This window comes from Zalophus californianus, chromosome 4, assembly GCF_009762305.2.
Source record: "Zalophus californianus isolate mZalCal1 chromosome 4, mZalCal1.pri.v2, whole genome shotgun sequence".
Classification (NCBI taxonomy): Eukaryota; Metazoa; Chordata; class Mammalia; order Carnivora; family Otariidae; genus Zalophus; species Zalophus californianus.
Genome location: NC_045598.1, coordinates 30,893,041 through 30,919,536, shown reverse-complemented (window position 1 = coordinate 30,919,536; position 26,496 = coordinate 30,893,041). Strand labels below are relative to the sequence as shown.

At 48.1% G+C, this 26,496-nt stretch overlaps 1 long non-coding RNA gene across 1 annotated transcript; it reads left to right on the top strand.

Moving 5' to 3' along the window:
* The first annotated feature begins 7 nt into the window (after positions 1-7).
* On the top strand, positions 8-21,362 carry LOC113937461. Its single transcript, XR_003524621.1, has 3 exons — positions 8-132; positions 10,735-10,786; positions 20,769-21,362. It is a non-coding gene; the product is annotated as an uncharacterized LOC113937461 (long non-coding RNA).
* The last annotated feature ends 5,134 nt before the right edge of the window (positions 21,363-26,496 follow it).

The following is a 26,496-nucleotide window of genomic DNA, read 5'->3' as shown; positions in this document are numbered from 1 at the left end:
CCACGTTCTCAAAAGCCGGCATCCGGCTGTGCGGGGCTCTTCCCAACCGGGGAGAAGACCGGGACACCCACCTGATACGCACGAGGAAACCGAGGCCTAAGGCTGGAAGGGAGCTGCCCGAGGTCCCCCAGAGTGAGTTCTCCCTGAGTCTTGCCTACAGCCCCCGACTTCTGACCCAGAACGCCTAGGAACAGCTAGGGGCTGGGAAGCCCACCGCCCCCTTTAAAATCAGGAGTCAGGTCGAGTCTCCCACTCCTCCAAACCTGGGTGGAGGATGGAGCGCTGACACTTTCAGTATTGATGTCCCTCTTTCATCCCCCAAGACTGACCATTCCCTCTTTCCAACACTGGCTTCTCTGGGGCTCTGGGCGAAGGGGAGGGGGGAGGGAGATGAGGCCACGCAGCCGCTGCCCCTGCTGGCAGGGGGCTCCCGAGTCAGGGGGAGGAGACAGGACCACGGCGACTAGTACACGATGATAATAACAGTGGCCTTTTACGGAGAGTTTCCTCCATGCTTGACATGCTCTCATTCAGTCCTCTCGGCAACGACGTGAGCGTGGGACTATCCCCATTTTATAGCTGAGGAAATGCACAGAGAAGTGAACCAGCTGTTATGTAGCAGAGTCAGACCTGGCAGGTTATGCCCCTTTCCAGAGCCTTCTCTCTTAACAGCCCTGCTCTGTCCCTCTCAACAAAAATTACCAGAAGGCTAACTGGGGTATATATGTCTCCCCAACAAAAAAGCCCTGGGAGATACAGGGCTGACGTGGCACTCTGGGTTGAAATAATCAAGGAAAGGTTTGAGAAAGAGAGGACTGAGTAATCTGGTCCTTGAAAGAAGATGGACATGAGTCTGGAACAGACGCCAGACACAGATCCAGAAAACATGCTTTTCTACCACCTCGGGGTCCCTTATGCCCACATCACCCCAGGCTTCCCAGACACTCAAGAGGTCAGGTGGGGGCCCATTTGCTCTACTTAGTGAAGGGGCTGCTGGAATTCTCAAAGGCCACTCACCGCTGTTCCTGTGATTCCTCAGCTCCCAGCTCCTTTTTTTCTTTCTTGAGATCTCTGATGGCAGGGAGGAGAGATGAGGTCTGGCTACCCCAGGATGGCCACAGCAAGCTTCCTCATATGCCCTAGCAGCTCCCATCTTGGCACACAGCTCTTGGTCACTGCTGAGCAGAGAGAGCCAAAGCGAAGCAGTGGAATACCATGAAGAGGGCACAGACTGGCCCCCGTGGCTCCACCACAAGCTGTGTAACACTCTTCTGTCTCTTCCCTTCTCTGGGTTTGAGTCAGCTGTGGTGGACTCCGTGATACCACCAGCCCTAAAATCTTCACTCCTGTAGCGTCACGCCGTATCACAAGTGACTTCGATCCCCCCATCCCCGACCGTGAACTCCAGGAAGACAGAAAACACATCTCTTTCACTGCTGTCCCCATGAACTAGCTGGGACCTGACTCAGTAGGAATCTAATAAATATGTGTTCAGTGATGCATGCTCTTTCTTCCTCTGGTACAAGCACAAGAGGACCCCATTTGGAAAAGCCCCAGGCTCCTCCATTTACTAGCTGTGTGGCTGGTCCCGAGCAACTCAGTTACCCTCCCCGTATGTAAAGTGGAGATATTAATGGTGACTACCTGGTAGGGTTGTTTTGGGTATGAAACAAGAAAATGCACAGGAAGTGCTTAGCACAAGTACCTGGAGCTGAAACTGTGCTGGTCCCCCTCCTGGCCCGATTCCAGCCTGTCAGTGTAGCAATGCAAGATTCCAGATATGGCCTGACCACGCCAGCACAATAGGCCTATTATTTCCCCCAGTCTGGACGCAACACACTGTTAATGCAGCCTAAGACTGCTGGGCTCCAGAGCCTTTCTCTCCCATGATTAGTTCCCATCAGGTTGTGATCAACTAAATCATTCAGATCCCTTTCACCAGAGCTGGGGTCAAGTCAGGTCTCTCCCCATCCTCTGCTTTGTGTGAATGTCTTTAAGCTCACAGGACAATGTCATTTTGCTTTATTCCAGCCTGGAGAAATTGTTCTGAATGCTGGTTCTGTTGCTCACTGTTCTCTTTCCCTATCTAAGTTTAGATCCAGGCTGCTCCTTGCAACTTCGACTCTACCATCCATACTGTTCGTGGGAACAGAGCCCCATAATATACCTCCAGAGACACTCATTCACCAGCCATAGAAGCAGAGCACTGCTAATACAAAAGCTCCCAATTATTGAGCACCCACTGTATGCCAGGCAAGCATGATGCTAAGTGCTTTGTATATGCCATCTCATTTACTCCTCACAACACCACCGGGGAGGGTAGTTTTTATCCCCCCCCCCCCTCGTTTTATAAATGATGAAGCTGAGACTTAAGAGAGGGGAAGCAGGGACTAGTTTTATAAACCCAGAGTGAGGCCCCCTTTTCTGATGATGAGTGTGGTTATAAACTCAGCACTGAGAGATGTCCTTGATTCCTGACCACATGTCTCCATTGGCCCTCTTGGCCACTCTCCTTCCTTCCCCTTTACCCCCACACCACCAGGCCTGGAGTCCAAGGGCCTGTGCTGAGGCTCTAGTCCAGGACGGCAGAGGGTTCTATTAGCCTCAGGAGCCTGGAGCAGAGACCTGGGCCCATTCTTCCTAGCAACATTCTTTAGTGAGGACAAGGGCTTCTTCCTGAAGGGCAGAGAGACACCCGCCCCCCGTAGGACTACCCTTCCCAGCCATCCTTGACCCCTTCTGAGTCTAGCCCGACCTCACAGCCTTGGGCAAATGAACTTCAGAGCCACACCCCCACCTCGCCTAGTCGCTCTCTACCTGCCTATGTCCTCAGGACACCATACCCAGCCTGGTAGGCTTCTTTGTATGTCTTTGCATAGTCCCCTGAGGACCTGTGGGGGAGGCAAGCAGGTTCCCAGAGCTTCTTGGGAGGCAGAGCAGCAGAGTTAAGTGCAAAGATCCCAGAGACAGGTTACCTGGCTTTATATCTCTACCATTACAGTTTACTCTTGGGCAAATTACCAAATCTCTGAGCCTCACTTTCCCCAACTGTCAAATGGGGATAATAATTGTACCTATCTAATAGGGTTGGCATGAAGATTAAGTGGGGTGCTTAAAACAGAGCTTGGCATGGAGTAAGCACTTGAAAAGGTTGATGGTGATGATGATGATGATTACCCTTATTAGTACCCTTGGCAAAACCTCACCAAGTAAGGCCACCTAAGTCAGAGGGGAGAAATTTTGATGTTAATAGCTAGGGGCTAGATTTATGTCTGGTTACACAAGGTGGTATGTCTGGCACAGCTGGATGCTGTCAGGACACGATTACCAGGCAGAGCTGTTGAGGTTTGGGTGCTAAGTGAAGGAGTTGTCAAGTGTGATAGCTTGTGGTTTGTTATCCCATGGAAGATCTCTGCCATGCCTAACTGGCAGACTCACCACCCTGACTTCTGGAAAAAAGAAATCAGCCCATACTTTAAAATATACTTAGTTTGAGAGCCACTAGGAAGTTTACATTCTGAGTGGTGGTCCTCTGAGGCCAGGGAATGGTTAGTAGTAAGGACTGGGCAGGCTCTGGAGCAGGCATTTCCTGGAACAGCTGCTGTGATGGGGATGCCCCAGCCTGCTCTCCATGTAACCCCTATTGTTTGTCCTATGGGGAGGAGGCAGGGCAGAAAGTAGGAAGGAGGGACTCTTGATGGTCCCAAGGCAGGCTCTTCGGGGAGGAAGTATCTAAGGGCACTTGAAATCACCAGCGAGGCTGCTAGTTCCTGCCTGGAGGTTGGTTGGGCAATTATAGGACAGGAGAGGCCCCAAGACTGATTCATCTGACCACAAGAGGCTACAGACCACTCCCCAGGGAGGTCCCCTGTCCTGGGCTTCGGGACTAGGTTAGGTGGACTAGGTCTGACTTCTGAGCCTCAGTTATCAGGGGGTGAGGGGCACGGAGAGTGCCCAGAGATTCCCTGGGACACCTGCTGCCTCCCCAAACCAACCAGCCAGTATCCCTATATCTTCTCATCCTAAACTCCCCCGAGTTGTAGATTCTTCCCGGAAGAGAGAGACCTCCCTACTCTCCAGGAAGACTCTGCTGAGGAGAGATAAGAATGATGGAGTGGAAGAAGCTGAGTAGGCCAGAGAGCCTCTCTGAGCTAGGTGTCTCAGAAAGCTACACCATCGGAGGCCATGGTATAGTTCAGAGTCAGCCCCAGTGGTTGGACCAACCTCCCAGGTAGCCTCAGGATCCACAAGGTCAGGCAAAGTGCTCTCTGAGCAGGAGCTTAGGGTGTGGTCACAGAAGAAGGGGTCAGGGCTGAAGCCTGAGCAATACCTCTCCCTTCCCTGCTGGCCAGGACTCTGCCCTGGCTCTCCATGTGCTCACACCATGTTTCTGCATGGAGGCCCTGCCTTGGTTTGCTGGCCTTGACCCTCCCAGAGTAAGATTTTCAGAGTAAGAGACTTGCTGGACTAAGGCCAGCATGGCAGAAGCAGAGCCTGCCTTGGGAAGCTCTAAGTCCCTGCCCTCTAGGCCTTCCTTTACCCATCTGCACAAAAAAGCAGGTTAAGACAACCTAGCACCAAGTAATGGCTGCTTCTGCATCCACTATGGCATTTGGAGAACTGGCTTTTGGTGGCTACCTTCAGCCTCCTGGTAACCCATGATCTCATGCTGATAAGGAGCAAGAGAACAACATAGTTGGGGCCCTTAAAGAGTGTGGCCTGGAGTCAGTCTTGTCAGGGTTTGAATATAGTTCTGTCTCTAGCTAGTTCTGTGACTTTAGGCAGGTCACTTCTCTGAACTTCATGTATTTGATCGGTAATAATAGCTCACAGTGTTATCCTGAGGATCAGGTGAGACAAGAAGTGTTGTATGCAAAACTAACCTTACAGTTGGCTCTTAGCATATGTTAATTTCTTTCCTTGGTCCATTCCCTTTGATTGGCAAGATGTCTTTGCTTAAGAGGCAGTGGGAAAGCATTTCTGTTCTGGGTTTAAAAACTTAAAATATGAGGTTAAAAAAATTTTTAATGTTAATTATACTGGAATTAAAAATATAAATAAATAAAAAATTTTTAAAAACTCCAAGGAACACCTGGTTGGCTCAGTCATGGGTGCGTATAACTCTTGATCTCAGGGTTGTGAGTTCCAGGCCCACGTCGGGTGCAGAGATTGCTTTAAAATAAAAACTTCTAAAAAATAATAAATAGGGGCACCTGGTGGCTCAGTAGGTTAAGCGTCTGACTTGGGTAGTGATCTTGGGGTCCTGGGATTGAGCCCTAGGTCAGATCGGGCTCCCCGCTCAGCAGCAGGGGGGCAGGAGGGTAGTCTGCTTATACCTCTCCCTCTGCTCCTCCTCCCGATCATGCACGCTCTCTCTCTCTAATAAATAAATAAAATCTTCAAAAATAAATAAAATTAAAAATAAATAAAAACGTAAAACATGGGGGCCTTAAAATTTTTTAAAGATTTTATTTATTTATTTGAGAGAGAGTGAGCAGGAGGAGGAGCAGAGGGAGAGGGAGAAAGAGAGAATCTCCAGCAGACTCCTCGTTGAGTGCAGAGCCAGTCTCGGGACTCAATCCCAGGGCCCTGAGATCATGACCTGAGCAGAAACCATGAGTCAGATGCTTAACCAGCTGAGCCACCCAGGTGCCCCCATTTTTTTTTTTAAGATTTTATTTATTTATTTGAGAGAGAGAGAGCATGCGCACACTCTGTCAAGGGGAAGAGCAGAGGGAGAGGGACAAGCAGACTCTGCGCTGAGCATGGAGCCCAACACGGAGATTGATCTCATGATTCTGAGGTCATAACCCAAGCCAAAATCAAGAGTCGGTCGCTCAACAGACTGAGACACCCAGGTGCCCCAGGGCCTTAAATTTTCTTTTAAGTTTAGGGGCACCTGGCTGGGTCAGTTGGTAGAGCAAGCAACTCTTGGTCTTAAGGTCGTGAGTTTGAGCCCCACATGTGGTATAGAATTTACTTAAAATTAAAAAAAACACACACACAATTTTTTAAAAATAAAAGCTACTTGGAGGAGGTATAAAGGTGGCCTTGTCAGTGGTTCGCTTGCCTACTCTGGGCCCACCCAGCAACACAGAGGTGAATAAGGCATGGATGATCTTGTCCTTTGAGGAAGTCACAGCTAATCAGGGAAACAAACATATGTAGACTAAGTTACACAGTGTGGCAAAGGCCTAATAGACATCTGTCAGAGTGCACAGACGTGAGAATACCAGATTCTGTTTGAGGGATGGAAGTCTGGGAAGGCTTCACAGAGGAGGTGATGATGGAGTCAAACCCTGAAGGATGAGTAAGAGTTCCTGAGATAGGAAACGGCATGCCAGGCGAAGGGAACAGCACAGTTGGAAGAGTGATGGAGGATGGTGGGTGTAGTAACAACGAGCCGGGGCTGGGCATTTGCTGGATGGGAAATTGATAAGCCTTCAAGCTGAGAACATGGAAAGAGGCCTTGCGTCCTCATCCTGAAGGCAGTGGGGAGCCATTACGAGGATTCTGAGCAGAGGAATAAAATGACCATATCTGTACTTTATAAAGGTGGCACTACCACTTGCCATCTCCTGGACTGTTGCAACAGTGCCCTAACCGGCCCCCTCTAATCCAATCTTCAATGACAGACAAAAACAAATCCGACCATTTCGTCCCCCTGTTTAAAGTCTGTTTATTATATGTGTACAATAAATATTTGATGAATGAAAAGATTGAATGAATGAAGGGGCTATCTGTAATAGGCCCTTCTTCTATGTTTCTGGGTCTGTGGGTCTAAACAAAGCACTTTCTGATTTCCTTTCTGGGAGACTAAGACCAGAGAAGGGAAGGGACTTGCTCAAAGTCACAGCAAGTCAACAGCAGTGAGACTGCTTCCCATCCCATTGGGATTCCGAGGGGTAGTCCTTGCAAAGAAAGCCCCAGGCTATGTTTTGCCTGGTATCTGAGTCCCCAGGATGGACCTTCTAGACCAGGGCCTCCTAGCCCACTGAACACTCCCCCATCACCACACAAACACCAGCTCCTTGGCCCCTCCTGCCAGGACTAGGGTTGAAATCTGGAATTCCTCCTCCTCACCTTGCAGCCTTGATCTCTCCCTTTAGGGCTGCCGCCAGGAGGAACATCAATGGTCTGCTAGGCTGGGTGTGGGTTTCTAGGCCCCCTGTAAATATTAGGCTGGGCTTTGCCTCCCGGAGCTAAGATGGGTCTGTGTTGGGTTCTAGGCTTTTGGGTAGCTTCTGAGCTGGACTCTGGGCTGCTCTGTGCTCTAGACTTTGGACTTAACTTTAGTCTGAATTCTGAGTTCTGAGCTTCAGGCCCCCTGGCCCTGGGTTCTAGGCTGTGAACTGGGTTAAAGGCTCAGGACTTGGTTCTCAGTTCGGAGATCTGTTCTCTGGCTCTGGCTGGACTTTGGGTCTGAACTGAGGAACTGAATTGTGTTCTAGGCTTGGTGGTCTGAGTTCTGGGTTCTGGGCTTTAGTGCTGCATTCCAAGCTGAACTTCGGACCTGGGCTGGGCTTGTTTGGGCTCTGGGTTCCAAGCTTGGAACCGGACTTTGGGGCTGCGCTGAGCTGTATTCTAAATCCTAGGCAGTAAACTATGATCTCTACTCTCAACTCCAGGCTCTGGGCTTATGTTGGGTGGGAGCAAGAGGCCACCAAAGGGAAAGTAGCAAATTCTTAAGCCTCTTTGCTCACCCCACTCCTTTCTGGGCACTTTCAGCTTTGCTCCCTTCTCCTAACAAACAGGGCCAAAGTGAGGGTGGTAGTAGCCTTCCATGAGCTTTCCAAGGACTTCCCTGGCCATCAGTAAGAAATGAGAGGTGAAGGGTACGGTCAGTGGCAAGTGGAAGTGTCCTCACTTGGCCATGAGCCATCCTGCTTGCTATCAAGGACCTTCCCACAGAGCAGAGAGCGGTGAGGATGCACAGGCACAGCTCACAGCCTGGCTCCCCGTGCGAAAGCAAGCCACCACAGGGGCTGGCACTGACGGAGGGGCTCCCACCCCCCACCTTTCCTACCCCATTCCCGAGATTTCGCCCCACCCTCTGCTCCAGCCAGGAGATGGGCTTGAAGCTCTCAGTCCCCAGAAGAGGTCATTCCCATCCCCTAAACCATTACTCAAAGCCCTGACCCTCACCCTGACTGCCTTGTCCCTCACAGTGGACTGCTCTACATTTTATTCCCCTTCAGGGAAGGTCCTCTTCCTCCCGTGTCTGCTCTGGAGCCTTCCACCCTGCAGGACTCCTCCCTAGCCCCACTGCTGAATATGCTCACTCCACGAGGCTGCCATGAAGGCAAAGCCCACATCCATGTGACAGACTTTACTGAAGGGGCAGGAATTCCTGTGGGTAGAAGAAATCATTTTAAATTATGCATGTTGCATGACTGCCCAAGGGAAAAACAACCAAAACCTGTTAACAGGATGTCCCTTTGTGAGTACACTCAGTTCCTAACTTTATTCTCTTGTCTCAGATCTTCCTTCCCTTACACCCACTGAAAGAGACCACATTTTCAGTTCTCCCCTGGGCAAAATCTCCATCAGTCTCTGTTCAGGAAACCTCACCCCCTAAGCCACATGGAATAGGATCAACAGGATAAGAGACACTTAACAGTACACTTCCCAGAGTCTGAGTTGTTCGGTCTAAAAGAATATTACAGCAGGAACATGCAGGGGCACATGCAAATAGCCTTCACCAAAACAGCCCAGGATGGGCTTGGAAATTTTGACTCTTGGTGTCCTGTCTCTTTAAGATCTTTCCACTTGGTGAGAAGTGATGAGCTATGCCTCCTCCTCATTGTTCAGATTTGGCCTTTTGGGGTGAGTGGTAATGGCAGGAGAGTGGTTAAATGCAGATCAAAGACATACACACGCCTACAAAACACAAGTGTTTATTTTCAACAACGACATAGTCTAAATCAATGTTGAGGAGGAGAAACACTTTCTTAAGGGCCCCATAATCTGGTCCCTGCCCATGGTAGAGTTAACTCAAATTAAGCTTTAGAGCAACGTCACACCCTCTGGGTACCTTATCTTGCTTCAGGCCGTGACCCAGCATAACAAGGGGCCTGGCAAAGAGCATCAACGTATACTAGACCCTTTTGGACGTATAATGCCCTTGTAAGAGCTTTGAAAAGATAACTTTCTTCAGTTTGGGCCGGATAAAAATCACGGGAGGTAGAGGGCTAGAATTCTTCCCACACTGAGAAAAGCAATCCAGAAGTGTGGGGCATTGGGTCTCCCCATATATGCTCATTCTTTTTTTTTTTTTTTTAAGATTTTATTTATTTATTTGACAGAGAGAGACACAGTGAGAACAAGAACACAAGCAGCGGGAGTGGGAGAGGGAGAAGCCGGCTTCCCGCCGAGCAGGGAGCCCGATGCGGGGCTCGATCCCAGGACCCTGGGGTCATGACCTGAGCCGAAGGCAGACGCTTAAGGACTGAGCCACCCAGGGACCCTATACTCATTCTTCACATCAGCCCCTGTCCCCCACTCTGACCACTGCATCCTCCCTTAGAGCTCTGTCCATCCTGGGAAAGCCTCTATCTGAAACGCAGAGGGCATGCTCTGTTCTTGACGTGTTTCGTGCCGTTTCTTTCTGTCTCCCCAGCCAGATTGGGAACCCCAGGACACAGGGATGAGGCCAGGATACCTTTGTGCAGATGACCATTCTCTGCACTCTGACTCGGTGTCAGGCAGAGTCCTTGAGGAGTTTAGAGTCTAGAGAGAGATCAACAGGTAAATACAGAATTACAGTAAAAGTCTGATAAAAAAAAAAATTGTGCTAGAGGTAAGCAGGGAGTGATATGGGTGCGGCTGCCACGTCACGCAACACCGGGGGTCTGTATGACAGGTTCCCCGCTGGAGTTACGCAACGAGACGGCTCTGGTCATATGCAAGCCCCGAGGCGGCATCTAACCCAGCGCTGGAAGTCTCGGCAAGTCCCGTAAGGATATGAGCTACTAGCTGAGGCTCGAAGGGCAAGCTTGCCAGGCAGATGGGGAGTAAAGAGCACTTCAGGCAGAGCAAACAGCATGCGTGAGGCCAAAGAGGGTAAGGGAACATGGTAAGTGTTAGGAAATATCAGGAAATACATTTTGGCTGAAGCCCTGGGCACATGTGGAGGAATGCCTAGAGCTTGCTGGTTAAGTAAGTTAATGAATGCAAGAAAGACTATAATAGCAAAAATCATAATCACCTGCATTTGTTAACCACTCGCTCTATGCCAAGCACTGTGCTAGGTGGTTTACGTGAATTCTCTAATTTTAACTTCACAACAACCCCATGAGGTAAGTTCCTTATTAACCTGCCGTCGGCAGATAAGGAAACCGAGCCCCAGAGAAGTTAGTTAACTTGCTTAAGGTCAGAGAGCTAGTGAATGGCAGAGCCAGGATGGAATCCTGGATGTCCTGGACTCGAAAACCCTGAGCCCTTGACCACTGCTTCCCACAACGCTAGTGCCCTTAACTTTGGGCAGAGCTGGCCTTGGCACAGACCCAGGTGGGCTTTTCTCAGCCTCATTCTAGGGCTTCTCCTCCTCAACGTGACCTTAGATGTTAGAGCTCTTCCTTTAACCCTCTCTTCTCTTTAACTCCTCCTCTCCCACCCCGTCAGTGACCACATTTATACTCATAACTCCCCGATCTACAGCTTCACCCAGTCTGGATGCCTGAATGTGTATTTCACACAGTTGTTAATACAACTGACATTTTTTTGGTTTATTAGGCACCATGCTTGATAGATGACATGGACCCTACCCTCATGAGCTGACAGTCAGGTAAGCAGACCGAACCAGGCAACTGGAATGGAGTGTGTTGGCAGAGAGAGCTGATACCAGGAAAGTGTATCAGCTAGGCCTGGGTTTGGCTATTGGTGATGAAAAGTACAAATCACAGCCACATCACCTGGAAATAACCAGTCCAGAGCTGATATGGTGGCTCCATCATCATTAGAGCCCGGTGCTTTCCGTTTTATTGCTCAGTCATCCTCTGCCATCCTTAACATGATGCTTCTTTCTCATTGGCCAGCATGGCTGCTCAAGCTCTAGTCCTCACGTTTGCATTCCAGTCAGTTGGAAGGAGGAAGGTGTGAAAAACAGCACACTATTTAAAACAGTTCCCGTAAGTTGCACAAAATACTTCTGCCCATAAACAGTTGACCAGCACTTAGTCACAGAGTCACACCTCGCTGTAAGGAATTCAGGGAAATATCGTTTTTATTCCAGGTCAGCTATGTGCCCAGCTGAAAATCAGGGTTTTATGACTAAGGGCAAGCAGAATAATAGATAGTAGTTTCAGCCTCAGAAAGTACCCCAAAGAGCGGACACTTGAATTTTGAGGGATGAATCAGAGTTAGCCCAGTGGAGTAGCACGTTTTAGGCTGTGGGCTACAAAGTGCATTCTTGGAAATGCAAATGGTTCAAGGTGTCTCCAGCATGGCGTGCATCTTGGGGAGTTATGGAAGATACAGACAAGATCACATTATCTAAAGAGTCATTTTGAGGGGGTGCAGAGTCATGGCCCATTCTGAGGAAAGAGACACACCTGGAGGTGGGCCAGGAAGGAGCCAACCTGTGTTAAATTTAGGTTTCTCCAGAGATTCATAGCCTAGGTGTGACTTGGCTTTAGAAGTCCCTTAACTTTCTTTCTCCAGCCCAGAGTTCCAAGAGGTGCCAATTTACAATTGCGACACGACACACCATGCCACAAATTCATCCATACCTACACATTCACTCACCTACACGTCACACCCAGACCTCCCATTGATGTCGGTTACTATGTTTGGGGCGAGGGGGTGGGCAGGGCTCTCTTATCTTTAGGAACCTGTGCCTTGTGAACTCTGAAGGACAGAGATTCGGCAGGAAGGCTCTGGAAGTTCTGGAGTGAGGCTACAGTACCGAGGTAATCATTTAGGAGCAGTCAGTGGCCGCGAGGCCATTGGCCTCACGAGCCTCCACTGCTGGTCAAAGGCAGGACATTGTCCACATGAACTACCAGCTGTAGCATCCTCCCCAGACACATCACCAGGGCTTCCAAAGGTTGTGTTTATTTCCCTGGGTTTTTTTAATTTTTTTTTTCAGACGTCAGGGCAAGATAGTCAGCGGGGTGTGGAGTGTCTGGCTCTCTGGAGAATAGACCCAACCCCCTTTGCCTCTGCCCCTACTGCCCTTCTCTGCTCTTGCAGCAGGTAGACAATGACCTTGGCCGGGCCACCTCAGAGAGTTCAGCAGGGAATCCTAAGGACACCAACATCTCCCCACTGCCTAACCGATCTCTCCAGTTCACACTCTCCCCCTGTTCCCATTCACACAAGACACACACATCAAATACAGACACACCAACACACATTGCTCAGACCATGGACCCAGATCTACATCTACCGCCCCACGTACAGTTATTCACACGCAAAAGTCACATACATACACTAAGTACGTGGTACGTGTAGACACAGCCCTCCAGCTGCCCACATCACTTATAGCCCCGCACCCACTGCATACAGACCTATACTGGTGACACGTGGTATTCTAACATGTCTACACATACCATACATCCATCCCTACACATTCACTTACCTATTTACACATCACACCCAGACCCCCAGTGATGTCGGTTCCTATGTTTGAGGTACAGGGCCCCCCAGGTTCCCTTATCCATAGGAACCCTGGCCTTCTGAGATTTGATGGAAGAGAGAAGGAAGGGAGGGGAAGGGAGAAGGGGAGAAGGAAGCACCCCTACCTCCCCAATCCAAATACATATACTCAGTCCACAGTGAAGAAGGAAGACCAGCCTTTCCCCCAGTACCCTATGGACCCATGTTTGCCCCTGACGTCAGGGACACGGAGTTCTGGGCAGGGTATCCAGTATGGTGCACTCGCTCTGCCCCCACTGCCCAAGATGCCCTGGGGACAACAGTCCCAGCCAGAAGCCTGGAAGCAAGACTGGGCCAGGCCCACCAATGTCACAGTGGCAGGACAGCCCTTGTGCAATGGGCACCGTGGAATGTGCAGGGTGCCTACAGGAGCTGACCCAGTGGACCTGGGAAAACAGCAGAGAGGAAAGGCCCTGGCAGTTACTGACATCCATTCGGTGCCAGGCACCCTGTCCAGCCCTCCACAGCACTGTGTCCTATCATTTGCACATCATCTGTTGTCCCACTTTATAGACAAGAGAATCGGGGCCCAAGTTGGTGCTTGAAGGCTCCCAGCCAGTAAGTGGTAGGGTCTTGCCTGGAACCGGGGACTATATGTCCCTACAGCACCAGGGCCCTGAGGTGGGGCCGGGATGCCACAGCAAGGCAGCTGTAGGGCAGGGGTAATCCCAGAAGCAGATGGGCCACATGGGGCTCTGTTCTGGTCTTTTCCCCGTCGCTCTCCCTCCTTCTCACTGGAGCTACAGATACCCCCTGCTTTTCCAAAGTTTGCATTAAGTAAACACTTTTGTTTTTACAAAAGACCTACATTAGTACCTGTTTTTGCTAACCGAAGAAATCCGAGGAGGATTTTCACTTTTCTAAAAGATGGCATATGGTGAAAAGAGCGCTCAGTGCTTGTTTCGCATCAAGCTGACAGCCAGAGTGGCCCCGCCAAGCTCCTTCCCTGGGAAGGACGCTCAGCAGCTGAGCATCATGCCACCAGAGATTTGAACTGTGGCGGTAAGCATCTGTGCTTTCTCGTGATTTATTTTGCACATACATTAGCAAGATGTGCCCTAAAGTAAGCATATCAGAAAAGCCTAACAGAGGCTTTTTTGGGGGTCTGGGAATGCTGAAGAATTTTTCCATATCAATTAACGGCAATTGCTTCTTTATGGCATCTCAGCTTACGAAAATTTTGTAGGAATGCAAGAGAAACCTGTAACCAAGGTGGGAGACTTCAGCCCAGGAAAGTGGAGCTGGGGATTGGGAAGGTAGGAAACATGGCTGGCTCGGTTGGTAGAGCATGCAACTCTTGATCTCGGGGTCGTGAGTTTGAGCCCCACATTGGGAGCAGAGTTTACTTAAAAAAAAATTTTTTTTTTTTTTTAAAAAGGGCAGGTAGGAAACAGAGGAGGTCAGACTTGTGTTTGAGAAGAGCCCTTTGGCTGCTGGTGTGGGCAAGGGCCTCGAGGTGGGAATGGGAGAACTGGAAGGCAGGGAGACCAAGGAGGAAGCTGATGTCATAGCCAGGGCAGGAGACTGTGAGGTCCAAGCTGGGCAGTCACTTCAGGACTGGAGAGAAGGGGATAGATGCTAGATCCGTGGAGAGAGTATGATTGACAGGATTTGGTGATCACTTTTTTTTTTAAAGATTTTTATTTATTTATTGAGAGAGAGAGAGAGAATGGTAGAGAGAGAGCATGAGAGGGAAGAAGGTCAGAGGGAGAGGCAGACTCCCTGCTGAGCAGGGAGCTGGTGATCACTTTTTGATTGAGTGTGAGAGACAGGGTGAAGCCTAGGAGGACACCCAGGGCAGAGCTCATGTGTCGGGGAGGTTGAGAGACCATTGCAGCAGTGGGGTCCCCCCAGGAGAAACAAAAGGGACAGAGCCTGTGTTCTAGCCTGTCCTCCCGACTTGGCTTCTCACCAACTGCATGTCCCTGGCCTGTTACATATGCCTTCTGAGCCTCAGTTTTTTTCTTCTGTAGAATGAGGAAATTTTTATTTCCTTCATAGAGTTTTTATGAAGATTAGGCAAAACATGTATGATGGTATCTGGCACAATTCATTTTTCAAAGTTCAGCCCTGCCCCAGCTCAGATCTCTGGCTCCCAAGAAAGATCGCTGGCCTCTATCAGTGACAATCACGATACTTTGTGGTCACAAGGGGTGACTTAGCCTGACCTACAAGTATCCCACCATGTGGCAGGCAGCTCCGGGTACCTCCAGTTTCTCAATTGCCGTGCAGCTGAAAAGAATGTCCTGGGTGCCCTGTTTGCTTATTCTTCAGCCAGTGGCACCTAGCTGCGCTCCTCCTCTGAACTCTTCTTCCCAATAGTGTCCCAGAGGCCCACCAAGTGAGCCTGGGGGAAGAAAGGAACTTCTGGAGGACCTTAGATGTCCTGAACCAGACTGGGGTCTTGCCCCACCTCGCCCTCTATTGGGCTAGAGCAGGCTGCGGTCAGACTCCCTCCTCCCAACCTATTCCTCAGTCCACCTGTGCAGGGAGGTCTTGAGGAGGGGTCCGGTCCCTCAGGACAGAGGTGAAGGCCACCCAGGGAGGCACCTGGACCCTGCACAGTCTCCCAGGCTCCTCTTCTTTTCCTTTAACACCCTTCCAGTCAGGATGCCTGGGGGGCTCAGTCGATTAACCATCTGCCTTCCACTCAGGTCATGATCCCAGGGTCCTGCGATCAAGCCCTGGGATCCCTGCTCAGCAGAAAGCCTGCTTCTCTCTCTCTCTCTGCTGCTCCCTGCACCCTCCCCCTTGTGCTCACACACTCTCTCTCTCTCTTTATCTCAATTAAATAAAATCTTAAACAAAATTTAACGTCCTTCTAATCCCTTAAATGTCCTTAATCCCTTAATGTTAACAGGTCCTCAGGGGCCATCCTGGGCCTCCTGCTCTCCCCACATACCCACAGGCCCCCTGTGTCACCCTCTTTCTGCTGAGCACCAGACCCCCTATATCCCACTGATCTGATGACAGACTCAGACTCTCAGACCCCACGTGGCTAAAATGGAGTCCTCTGGACCCTCAAGTCAGTGAATGGGTCTTCCTTGTACCTATTCTCCCAGGCCTTGTCTCCTCTTTGGCCTCTGCATCGCACATCCAGCAGTTCTATTCTCTAAATCCCTTCCACCTATCTGCTCCTCCATCTCTGCCCTACTTCCAGCTAAGGTGTCTACATCTTGCACACCATCACTTCTGGCCTCTAGCCTAGCTGGGAAAACTCAAAGACCCACAGATCTTTTCCTTGGTTCAGGGCACTCGAATGGCATAAACTGCCTCATTCTGACATGTTTGAGAAATCTTTTAGAAGAAGAACATGTTCCAGAAGGCAACATTTTAAAATCAGACAATCAATGATCACAGCTTAAGTACAATAATCTGCCTTTCAAAATAAACTTGTCTTGCAGACCTTTGCCACAGGGGGATTGCCTAAGAGATTTTTTTTTTTTCTGGTACAATAATTAACACCACTTTGCAAAAGGCATACAAAAATACTGTATAAAGAAATGAGACTGCCTCTAGCATAATACAATACCGGCTTATGAAACACAAGCTTCCAAAGGGAAAAAAGAAAAAGAAACACAAGCTTCCCAGACCTTCAGTCTTTTTAAAAGAAGCCAAAATCTGAGTTTTAGATAAAATCTCACAATTTTAAATGTTAGCAATCAGTTTTTAAAAAATTTTAAAACCAGTGTTCAGCCTCCAGTATGCAGCTTCGGGCCCCTCTAAGTGTGTCCTCCACACGGCTCTTGAAATGATCTTTTGCAATAATAAAAACTATAAAAAAAAAACTACACTTGGGCGCCTGGCTAGCTCAGTCGGAAGATTACATGACTCTTGATCCCCGGGTCGTGAGTTCTAGTCCCACGTTGGGTGTGCAGATTACTTAAAAATAAAATCTTAAAAAAAAAAAATCCTACACTTAACGAATGCTTACCAGTCCCAGACTGGTTCCAAATGCTGCACATGCAACTCATTTAATCCAACACTCCACACGCTGAGGCCCAGAGGGGTCAAGTAATTTGCTCAAGTAACACAGCTAGTGAGTGAAGGAGCCAGGATTCCAGTCCAGCCATCTGACCGCAGAGCGGTCTGGGAGGGTCACGAACTGGGAGAGTCCTTGGGATCACGGACTGTTTTTGCATTCCAGCTCCTGCCTCGGCTTAATAATTGATGGATGCATATATAAATGAATGAACGTGCAGCTCTAGTTCCCTCTGCCCAGTTACTACCTGCCTGACAGCCGGCGGGCCTGCCCCAGCAGCCGACGCCCGGAACGCGCGCCGGGGGGTCCCAGGAGGGCCAGCGGGGAGCGGGGCTCGCACAATGCAGGTGCTGGCCGCTCCCTCCCTTCCGCCGCTTTGAGGCTCCAGGACAGCCCCGGCCGCCGCTTCCTGCACACAGCCCCGGACCTTGGACGTCCGGCTGCGGGCCCTCCCACCCCCGACGCCCCAGCCCTGGAGTCGGGGTGGGCGGGGCGGAGCGGGGTACGGAGGAGGGGCCGTTGCCTGGCACCCGGTGTTTGGCGTCCAGGCCCGAGGGCTGGTTTCCAGTCTCTCAGTGCACTTCCCGGCTGTACGCTTGGGGCAAGTCAGTCCGCGGTACCACCACGGATGTGTTGCCTCCTGGCCCTGCCCTGCCCGCAATCCCTCCTTGACACACAGAGCATCAAGGTGGTCAGGCACTGAGAGCCAATTTAAATTCAGCCCCCACCCCAATCCGTCTGCAAGTCTGAAACAGTAGCTAGAAACAATAGCTTCTACATCATGGAACACCTTCGAGGTGACTGAATCACCGGCTGAGAGCTTTGCATGGGTAGTCTCATGTAATCTTAACGGCCAAGCATGATGATTATTCTTAGCCCTATTTCACAAGTTAGGAGACTGAAGACCAGATGGGTTAAGTGCCGTTCTCAGGTCAGGTGGCTGGGGGGTGGCAGACCCCAGATCTGCCTGACTCTAGTATCCCTAGATTTGGTGCTGCACTGTTCTGCCTAGCCGTTGCAACATTTCCGCCCAGGGACTTACACGAGTCCTGGGGATAGGGACCCGGGTGGGTGTTTCCCTGGCCCTCATGCTTTCCAGTGCTGAATGGTCTAGAACCTCACTTCATTTCTATGCAGACAGAAAGACATGCCTGAGCACATAAGCACAAACAGGTTTTCGGTGGCAAAAACCTGGGCTGAGACTGGGTGAGGACCTCTGGGCCAAGCTACCGCAACAACACAACAGTGCTTTCTGCTGGCATACTCCTCAACAACCTCTGCCTGCTGAAATTGGGTGCTTCATCCGTGGGGACATCTCTGAGCGTGTCTGTGTTGGCAAGACCGCGCGAAAAGCTCATCTCCTCCCCCACAAGACCTGATGTGGGAGAGGCTGAGGCAGTGATTTCCTGGTAAATGTTTAGCAACTAGTTGGCATGGGATGGGGGGAAGCCCCGATTTGTAGCATTTGCAGGTTTCCGTGGAGCAAATATCCCACCGTGGCCAATTTCAAGCTACCACAGTTGAAAATGGACAGCAGCACACAATAGCAGATCTAACAGAGGTGATAGTAAAATAAGTAGGGAAAGATGAGTTTGTAGTCTTTACTACCTTTGTTTTTAATGTAATTTAAGTGTCAATTTATAGAGTTTAATTTTTAATGACCTTGTTTCACAACCAGCTCGCCGATTCTTGAAAATGCAACAGTTGGATCTCAGGGAGCTGATACATCAACACTGTGCCAGGGTCACCCAGGTCCCCAGGCTAGCAGCTCCATCTCTAGCCTGGGTTTCCCTCTAGTGGACAGAAGAGTCATTCCAGGTGATTCTCTCGCTCCACCTGTGTGTCCAGAGCTCAGAACCCAGAGGGAGGGGATGAGGCTGGTCATCCCTCATGGGAAAAGTTTCTTAATGAGGGTCCGTATGGTTTCAAAATTGTCCTCAGGCACGAGACACTTGTCATTCCTCCTCTCTGAGGGGCAGTGCCGGGGGTGGGGGTGGGGGTTGGCGGGGTGGGGGGGCGGGCAGCTCTGGGTTTCAGCCATTATCTAATCTCTAAGAGCTTCTCAAAAGTTCCATCTCAACCCCCAGGTGGCAGCTCAGGCTGGCTACACTAGCCATTCAAGTTTGGGGCACACCTTCCATCAGGTCGATATCTAAGGAGACAAACTGCTTTACCTCTTTGCATTAGGGATTAAGTTTTCACACAACTCATAGCCCACTGGGGAAACACTGATGGGGACCTTTCATATGTGTTGGGCACATGAGAAAGTGGAGTCACTTAGATGTAGAGCTGGGGCTCGGGACTCCCTCTCTTGTATTATGCTTGGACTCTCTTCTTCCAGAAATGATCTTTCCAAAGCATAGATATATCTGTCACTCTTGCACTCACAAATCTCCTATCATTCTTCATTGCTCATTATCTTCAGCCCACACTCCTCAGACAGGCACGCAAGGCCTTGGTTGAGACCCCATCCATATTGTTTACCTTAAATTGCCAAAGAAGGAAACAGAAGAAAACTGACATTTTAAAAATTCTCCTCTGGGCCATGCACTTCGCTAAACACTGCAAATACAGGTTTCTCCTGCTATCTGAAAGTAGAGTCCCTGTGAAATCTTTCGTGAGCCCAACCAGCATAAAGTGAAAGTAATCCCCACGTTCTGAAAGTTCACATTATGCTCTTTGCTTTTTTTTTTTTATTTTTTATTTTTTTATTTTTTTAAAGATTTTGTTTATTTATTTAATTGACACAGAGAGAGAGACAGCGAGAGAGGGAACACAAGCAGGGGGAGGGTCAGAGGGAGAAGCAGGCTTCCTGCGGAGCAGGGAGCCCGATGCGGGGCTCGATCCCAGGACCCTGAGATCATGACCTGAGCTGAAGGCAGTCGCTTAACCAACTGAGCCACCCAAGCGCCCCTGCTTTTTTTTTTTTTAAGATTTTATTTATTTATTTGACAGAGAGAGACACAGCGAGAGAGGGAACACAAGCAGGGGGAGTGGGAGAGGGAGAAGCAGGCTCCTAGCCGAGCAGGGAGCCTGATGCGGGGCTCGATCCCAGGACTCTGGGATCATGACCCGAGCTGAAGGCAGACACTTAATGACTGAGCCACCCAGGCACCCCTTATGCTCTTTGCTTTTATGAAAGACTTATATTAGTACAGTAGAGGCTTGTTATTTGAAAACAAAATCCTTGGGGCGCCTGGGTGGCTCAGTGGGTTAAGTGTCTGCCTTCGGCTCAGGTCATGATCTCAGGGTCTTGGGATTGAGGCCCTCATCAGGCTCCCTTCTCAGTGGGGAGCCTGCTTCTCCCTCTCCCTCTGGCCCTCCCTGCTGCTTGCATTCTCTCTCTCTCTCAAATAAATAAATAGAATCTTTAAAAAAACAACAACAATGGGGTGCCTGGGTGGTTCAGTTGGTTAAGCGACTGCCTTCGGCTCAGGTCATGATCCTGGAGTCCCAGGATCGAGCCCTGCGTTGGGCTTCCTGCTCAGTGGGGAGTCTGCTTCTCCCTCTGACCCTACCCCCTCTCATGCTCTCTCTCTCTCTCTCATTCTCTCAAACAAGTAAATAAAATCTTTAAAAACAATAACAATAACAACAACAACAACAACAACAAGAAGGGGCGCCTGGGTGTCTCAGTAGGTTGGGCATCTGTCTGCCTTTGGCTCAGGTCTTGATCCCAGAGTCCTGTGATTGAGCCCCGCATCAGACTCCCTGCTCAAAAGGGAGCCTGTTTCGCCCTCTCCTTCCTGCTCCTGCTCTATTTTACTATCTCTGTCTTTCTCTCTCCAATAAACAAATAAAATCTCGTAACAAAAAAACAACAAAACAGAATCTCCAGAACGTTTTTCTCACCACACTCAAAACAAGGCCACATTCCTTAGGGTTCTAAGAAAAGGACTGCTTTTCGGTGAAACTCAAGCAGAAGTAATAGAGCCACAGACAAGGGATAAGAAACCAGATTTTTATCTGATTAAATTCTTCTGGTGTTGGCGCCAGAGTCCTTCCTCTCCCTTCCTTCCCCCTTCCTTCTCCCCAACTCTCCCTTCTCATCCTCTCTCACCTTTATCTCCTTAACTTCCACTGGAATTCTAGACATCTTTAAGGCTCAGATCAAATTTCCTTTCTCCAGAAAACCCTCTCAGAGCATCGGGCTCAGGAATCTGCCTAATGAAAGTGAGAGTTGTTGCAGTTTGAAAGGAAGAGGAGATTTCTGGCTGAAACTTCACTCAACTCAGTCCCGAAAATCCACAAATGGCAGTGAGTTGGGGAAAAAAACTATAAACTCACAAGGGAAGGGAATTAATGACTGTTTAATGGTCACAGGGTTTCCTTTGGGGGTGATGAAAATGTTCTAGAATTAGTGGTGATGGTTGCACATACAAAAAAAGAAAGAAACAAATGGGAGAACCTGGACCCCTGCCTCACACCATATACAAAAATTAACTCAAATGGATCAAAGACCTAAATGTAAGAGCTAAAACTGTAAAACTCTTGGAAGAAAACAGGAATAAATCCACATGACCTTGGATTTAGCAATGGATTCTTACATATGATGCCAAAAAAGCACAGCAACAAAAGAGAAAATAGATTAATTTCATCAAATTAAAAACTTTTGTGCTTTAGAAGACACTGTGAAGAAAATGAAAAGACAATTGCAGAATGGGAGAAAATATTTGCAAATCATGTATCTGATAAGGGTCTGGAATCCAAGACTATATAAAGACCTCTTACAACTCAATGACAAAAAAGACCAGCAACCTGATTTTAAAATGTGCAAAGCGGGGAGCCTGGGTGGCTCAATCAGTTGTTAAGCATCTGACTCTTGATTTCAGCTCGGGTCATGATCTCAGGGTCATGAGATCAAGCCCCGCATTGGGCTCTGCGCTGGGCATGGAGCCTGCTTGAAATTATCTTTTCTTCTGCCCCTGCATCCCCTGCTTCCTCTCTCTCTTAAAAAAAAGAAATGGGCAAAGGATTTGAATAGACATTTTGGAAAGAAGATATGCTAATGGCCAATAAACACATGCAAAGATGCTCAATATTATTAGTTGTTAGAGGAATGCAAATCAAAACCACAATGAATACCACTTCCCATCCACAAGATGGTTATAATAATAATAACTGAAAATAACAAGTGTTGGCAAGGATGTGGAAAAATTGTCATCCTTATACATTACCAGTGGGAATGTAAAATGTTGCAGCCACTGTGGAAAACAGTTTGGCAGTTCCTCAAAAAGTTAAACATAAAGTTGCTTTATGACCCAGCAGTTCCACTACTGGAATATACCCAAGAGGGACGCCTGGGTGGCTCAGTCAGTTAAGCTTTCAACTCTTGATTTTGGCTCAGGTCATGATCTCAGGGTCATGGGATCAAGCCCCACATTGGGCTCGGTGCTCAGTAGGAAGTCTGCTTGGGGTTCTCTCCCTCTCCCTCTGCCCCTCTCCCCCGCTCACATGCGCACTCTGTCTCTCAAAATAAATAAACAAATACAATCTTTTAAGAAACGGAAATTAAAAATATGTAATAGTCAAAAAAATGTTTAAATCAATAGAAGGATTGGAAGTTGAGGAAACCTCCCAAAAAGTCAAAGGAAACACACAGAGGTAGAAATGAGAGAGAAGATAAGAAAAGGCTAGCAGGAGTTTCAGAAAGAGAGAAGAAAATAGTGGAGGGGGAGATTTTTCAAAAATATAATTACAGAAAAAAATATATGTAAAATTACAGAGTGAATGGGTTTCCAGATTAAAAAGCTTAGGGCATGGGGCGCCTGGGCGGCTCAGTCGTTAAGCGTCTGCCTTCGGCTCAGGTCATGATCCCGGGGTTCTGGGATGGAGCCCGGCATCGGGCTCCCTGCTCCGCGGGAAGCCTGCTTCTCCCTCTCCCACTCCCCCTGTTTGTGTTCCCCCTCTCGCTGTGTCTGTGTCTGTCAAATAAATAAATAAAATCTTTAAAAAAAAAAGCTTAGGGCAAGGAATGCAAAAAGATCCTGCAACGCAATTCTGACACTAACTGTTCAAAGTTAGGCCAAACTTCACAGGTTAAAGGCACAGTCCTCCATAAGACTGACCTCACTTCTGGGGTGCCTGGGTGGCTCAGTCGTTAAGCGTCTGCCTTCAGCTCAGGTCATAGTCCCAGGGTCCTGGGATCAAGCCCCACACTGGGCTCCCTGCTCGGTGGGAAGTCGGCTTCTCTCCTTCTCCCCCATGCTTGTGTTCCCTCTCTTGCTATGTCTCTGTCAAATAAATAAATAAATTAAATAAATAAATAAATAAATAAATAAATAAATAAAGACTGCCCTCACTTCAGACACCAGCGCAAGCTCAGGGTTTCTCAGGCCACCAACACTTATAACCAACTGGCTACAAATTCATGGGTTCCCACTACCCCTTCAGGTTTTTTTTTTTTTTAAAGATTTTATTTATTTATTTGACAGAGAGAGACACAGCGAGAGGGGGAACACAAACAGGGGGAGTGGGAGAGGGAGAAGCAGGCCTCCCACGGAGAAGGGAGCCCGATGCGGGGCTCGATCCCAGGACCCTGAGATCATGACCTGAGCTGAAGGCAGATGCTTAACGACTGAGCCACCCAGGCACCCCTACCCCTTCAGGTTTGATAATTCACTAGAACAACTCACAGATCTCAGGAAAATGCTATACTAATCGTTACAGATTTATGGCAAAAAGGATACAAATGAAGACCAGCAAAAAGAAGAGGCACATAGGGCATGGTCTTGGAGGGTCCCAAACATGAAACTGCCAGTGTCTTCTTCCTGTGGAGTCAGAATGCATCACCCTCCCAACATATCTATGTGTAATAACATATACAGAGCATTGTTAACCAGGAAAGTTCACCTGAACTTCAGTGTCTAGTTTTTATTGGGCTTTCATTAGGTAAACAGGACTGACTGAATCATTGTTCATGTCAATCTCCAGCCCTCTTTCCCCTTCCCAGAGGTCAGACTGATATCACATGACCCAAAGCCCCTACCTTCTAATTACATGGTTGGCATTTCTTGCTTGGTCAATCCCTATCTTGGGTCTCTTAACTATCTGGCTATCCAGCTTATCTAACATATCTTAAATTATCTAGAGGCCCACCATGAGTAAGCCATTAGCATAAACTATCAGGGCCCATTATGAATAATAAACAAAGTCCTATTGCTTGGCAAATTCCAAGGATATAGAGGCTACCTCCCAGGGACTGGAGACAAGGGTCAATCAAATTCTTTATTATACAACAGTCCCACACCAAGGCATATCAATGAATTCAGAATGTCAGAGACAAAGAATGCACCCTAAAAGCTTCCAGAGAGAGAAACAGGTCACCTAAATGATATCAACCTTGGGTGACTGGCTGGCTCAGCCAGAAGAGCATGTGACTCTTGATCTTGGGTTTGTGAGTTCAAGCCCCATACTAGGTGTAGACATTACTTAAAAATAAATAAACTTCAAATGATATCAACCTCAATAGCAACACTGGTTGCCAAGAAACAGGAAAGCAATACCTTCAAATTTTTGAGGGAAAATTATTTCTAATCTGGTATTCTATACCCAACCATACTATCAACCAAAGATGAAGGTATAATAAAGACAATTTCAGAAAGGCAAAGTCTCAAAAATTTTACTTCCCAAGGACCTTTTCTCAGGCAGCTGCAGAAGGGTGTGCTCCAACAGTGTGAGGAAGTAAATCAAGAAAGAAAAAGCAATGAGTTCCAGAAAACAGGGGAGCCGCCATAGGAGAGAAGCAAGAGGAATTTTCAGGATGATGGTGAAGGGAAGTTGCTGAATAACAATTGTGAAGTAGGCCTAGACTCAATCAAGAAATTCAGATTAGAACAGGAAGATAAAGGGTTCCAAAGAGTATGTTTCCAAGAAAAAAATGGAACTGTTAGACTGATTACTTGCTTGATGGGTTTGACCACATGAAGTGATCTTTGTAGCTCAGGTGGGAACGTGTAGGGTTAAATTCATCATATATAAATAGAAATCTACACAAAAGAAAAAAATGAAACTCTAACTCTGAAAAAAATTGTGCAAGAAGGGAAATGTAGTCAGAGTGCTCCATAGTCATATAGTCAAAATACTGTAAATATTTAATATTTAAAAATCTAACTGGGAGAATAAGGGAAGGCCAAGTATGTGGGGGTGAGAAGGGAAATATAAGAGCTACATCTCCTATTGTAGAATGTCAATAGGAATTTATAAATCAGGAGAAATAGATTATATTGGTCAAAATATGGAAGTAAATATTAGGGACAAAAAACAGCTAAAAGAGTAGTTGCCTTTGGGGACTGAGAATCAGGGGTGGTGAGGGCAGGGCAGAAGACAACCTTTTTTTTTTTTTGTAACCTTGTCATACACTTAGTTGATTTTTTAAAACCATGTACATGTATTATTTTGATTTAAAATGTTTTAAGAAAAATAAAGAAAGTGAAAAAATTGAATGTTCCTAAGGTAGCATTTGTTATCTTGGGGAATTCATATCACCATCCTGGGTCCAGCTATCACCTCAGAGAACAAAGCTGTTAGCCCTAAAATCAGCAGCATCTCTATGGAACAGACACACATTAACCAGGCTCATGAGACTGATATTTCAAATCAGATGCCAATTCATTAATTTATAAGGGGAAACAAGGCTTTGAAGCAGACTAGATCTTCTCGTTCACTGATGAGTGCATTCTCTCCCAATGGGTGGATCTGCCTAGGGAACAGAGTGATTTTCAGCAGGTTGCTTGGTGATCCAAAGCACAAGTGAAGTGGGGGGGTGAGTTGAGTGGTTTCAAAGAATGAGGCCTCCATCTCCCTTGTTCCTGGACAAGTATCTTTGTCCCACTAGGATAGACACTCTAGTAATTGCCTTGAAAACTCTTACTGCTCTCTGCTTCATTGGCTATCTAGATTTCTCCGAACTGGCACCTAGTTTAAGCTGCTTTAATGCCTTTATTCAGGAGGCACCTGGGTGGCTCAGTCGGTTAAGCACCTGCAGCTAGGTCACGATCTTGGGGTCCTGGGATCAAGCCCCTATCAGCCCCTTATCAGGCTCCCTGCTCAGCAGGGAGTCGGCTTCTCCCTCTCCCTCTGCCCCTCCCCCATCCCTGCTTGCTCTCTCTCTCTCGCCAATAAATAAATAAAATCTTAAAAAAAAATACCTTTATTATCAGGTTACAGTCTAGACTGGGCCTGACAGATACTCTGTCTCCATCAGGTAGGTTGGCACATCTCTGCTTTACAACAGTAGAAGCTTATGTCCAGTCAAACAGGCAACACATTTACAAAGCACCCATGATGTGCTAGGCTCTCTGCTCTAAGTTCTGGAGTTACGAGTGGCCAACAAGACTGACATTTGTCTCTGCCCTCATTAAGCTTACAGTCTGGTAAGGAAGACAGACATTAAACAAAACATATAGCTTTCGGCCACTGTGAAGCTGGAAAGGCAAGATTCTAGCCCGGCCAGGGATGGCGGATCTCATTGTCCTACCCCTCTTCGACTTTTCCCCGAAGACTCTCAATAAAATGGTTTGATTCCTGCCCCCTAAAAAAGTGTGCAAAGTGAAGGAGCAGCCCTTGTCTCAGAGACAACTTCCTTTATCCTAGTTTTTGAGGTGGGGTCACCTCGTGGGTGCTCCCAGATACCACCTGTTACAATGAATCATAGGGAAGGGCTGTTGAGTAAGGACTTGCATCTAGATAGAGAAAGAACACCCATTTTCCAAGCATAGAATCCCAACCTCCTGTGGACTCTATATCCCAAATCCTTCCAATAAAGTTATTTTATTCTTAAATTTATCTAGGGGTGGTTTCTGTCATGTAGAACCAAGAATCCTGACTGGTACAGCAACCATCTCAGACATCTGTGG